Below are 3,204 nucleotides of genomic sequence, written 5' to 3' on the forward strand. Positions count from 1 at the left end.
CCGGCTGGCTGCTGCGCTGCTGCTGCCCTGTTGTGTACACGTATATCGACTTTGCAATCATCGCCACGACCGATGTCTCTTTATTACCACGGGTGTGTGTGTGTGGTGTGTGTGTGTGTGTGTGTGTGTGTGTGTGCTGGTTGTGTGTGTGTGCTGTGTGTGTTGATGGGTGGTGTGGTGTGTGGTGTGTGTTGTGTGTGTGTGTTGGTGCGTTGGGGTGTGTGTGTATGTGTGTGTAGTGTTGTGTGTGTGTGTGTGTGCCGTGCCGTGCGGCCAGTCGCGTGTGTGCGTGGCATGCGTGCTGTGTATGCGGTGTTGTGTGGTGCTGTGTGTATGTGCTGCGCGCGCGTGCGTTGTGTGTGTGTGTGTGCGTGCGTTTCGTCTGCTCGTGCGATGTGTGTGCGCTGGCGTGCGTGTGTCGCTGCGTCGGGTGCGCCACGTGTGTGTGCCGCGCACGTCGTGTGTGTGTGTGTGCGTGCTGTGCCGTGCGTGGCGTGGTCTGTGCGCGGTGTGTGTGTGTGTGTGGTTGGCTATGGGTGGGGTGGTGTGTGTGTGTGTAGTGTGTGTGTGTGTCGTGTGCGTTGTCGTGTGTTGTGCGTGTGGGGTGGGCGGGTGTGTGTGTGTGTGTGTGTTGTGTGTGTGTGTGTGGTGGGTGCGCGCACGTGGTGTGTGTGGAAACTAAAGGTCTATATCTAAACGAAGAGTGGTGTGTGTGTGGGGTGTTGTGTGTGCGTGGGTGGGACATCACTCGGTGCACATCGGGCCCCAGCGGTGCGGTCTTGCGACCTCAGTCTTAGCAATCCTATGGTAGCAGTGGCCTCATTTCTCCCTCCTCCGGACGTAGTATACTAGTCTGTTGCGAGTGAACCACTCGCCCTGGTCGGTAATACTACGTCCGCGGCGTCTTCGGATTTCCCGTGATTACGTACTAATTTGCCGCCGCCGCCGCCGAATCAACAGCAATTACGGAGCCTTGCTAATGAATGTCTCCGTTCCTTAATGGGGTCGCAAACTCATGCCGACTTTGCGACATTCGCCCTGAACGGCCCGGAGTTGCGTTGTTTTATATCTCATGATCTCTCTACATGACAGAGTGTATATAAGAGATTCTATCAAAAAATATATACAAAAAACAACATAAATAATACTAACAAAAACTAATACTTCTGACTAATACTAAATACTAATACTAATACTGTGATTGCCAAAATTTAGGACACTGACTAGGAGGAAGAACACTAGGAAAACTACTCTGCGTAACGCATTTTAATTGGCAGCAGCGACGCAATTTTGTTATCGATAGTGCCGTCAATCAAAAGCGTGTCGGCATTTTCACGCAGCTCTTAATAGAATTTTTTTCGAAATTACTAAAATGACGAAAATCGAAATGACGAAGCTTTATAGGTCGTTACAGCAAGGCATGCGCGTGATATAGTCATTTTCTCTCCGCTCTGCTACACGCGTGGATTTGGCGGATTCGCCAAAAACGCGGACGAAATTATTTGCGAGCGCGCAGGGTAATTAGTAAACCCGCCTTCACGCCATCATCACGCGTCCTGGGGTTTTAAACCCGCCCGACGTGTCGTCACACACCTCTTCCCCCAGCTGCGCCCGCCGCACACACCGCATTCACGAGAAAGAGTAAGCGAATCATATCATTCCAGGGTGGGGGGGGCGTTGCGCGAACGTGTATGTGTGCGTGCGATCGCGCGCGCGTGTGTGCGTGCAATCGCGCGCGCGTGCGTGCGTGCGTGCGTGCATCCACGTAGAAGCGGAGTATGCAAATCATATCATCCCCGGGAAGATCGAGGGCGTTGTCAGGGTCGCCGTCAAGTCAAGGCTAATGTTAACGTTCAGGCTAATTTAAGACGATTTAATTGATGCTAATGTTAATTATACCTAATTATATTTATAATGACTAATTTTACGACTAATTTACGTTTCTGCCAGCGGACCGCTGAGGTCTATATAGCATGCGAGCAGTATAGCACTGTAGTATTAACAAGGCATATTTTGCGCAAGTACTCGTGACTCTTGGCTATACCTTTGACCCAAGTTATAGCATCACGCTGAATCTCACGAGTATCAATGAGGCAGGGCAGTGGCGGGATTTGATTGGCTGTGAACATGCATAGTATGACGTAATGTAGAAACCGCTGACAGCAGCAACGAGTTAAGATGAGGACTATTATATAATTAGAATTAGCTTTTATTCAGCGATATTTCAAAAGTAACAATTGCGTAGAACAGTGGTGCGTCTGCATTAACAATATAAAGATTATATCATAAAATGAATTCTGATCTAAAGCTTCATTATCAGTAATTAACATAACCACTGATTATTATCCAATTACCACGCATAGTGTGGCGGAGATATCATCAAATGACTTCCTTAATTAATCGTAATCTATCTGACGTATGACTATTATGATTCGTCACATTATTGAACAGCAGACTGGAAATTATGCGATCAAAATAATGTGTTACCGATGAGGCAGAAAAACTCCGATCAATTTAACATCCAGAAGCAACCGACGAGAGAACGAAGATAACATGGAGTGGAGTGTAAAAAAAAGAAAGTGGGAGCGAAGTGGAGAGTGGAGAGAGATGAAGAGGAGTTGAGAGGAGTAGAGAAGATTAAAGAGGTCTAGGGAGACGTGAACGCAGTGGAAATAAGTGGATAAAGGGAATCGAAGAGAAATGAAAAGAAGTGGAAAAGAACTAAGATTGGACGGAGAGAACTTGGGGATGCGGGAAGCGGAATGAAGGGGCATCGCATGACTCGGGGCAGAGAGACTCGGAGTATAGTGTCCAGTGAAGTACCGAAGCGTAGGAGTTCAATTCGAGCGTAAAAATCTTCAATATACGCTTTTCTTGCGATGATATTCGCGACAGATATTCCTCGCATCGGCTTCGAACGATGCACCAATTTTGAAATATCACCGCCAGCCGCGCAGCTCCACCAGATACTGTCCAATCAAGCCAGTGAAAAGGAATGCGATGAAAAGTGGTTGTCGTCTGTCGCACAAAAGATCGGCGCCGATCTGATTGGTAACAGCAGACACGACGGAGAGGATAGAGTTTCCTCCCTCAATGGCGAATCCGCAAAATTTGAATGGCAACGCTCTGTGCGTTCCTCTCTCTCTCTCTCTCTCTCTCTCTCTCTCTCTCTCTCTCGTTCGCTCTTTCTCTCTCTCTTTACCT

The sequence above is a fragment of the Priapulus caudatus genome, unplaced genomic scaffold, assembly GCF_000485595.1.
Source record: "Priapulus caudatus unplaced genomic scaffold, Priapulus_caudatus-5.0.1 Scaffold1332, whole genome shotgun sequence".
NCBI lineage: Eukaryota > Metazoa > Priapulida > Priapulimorpha > Priapulimorphida > Priapulidae > Priapulus > Priapulus caudatus.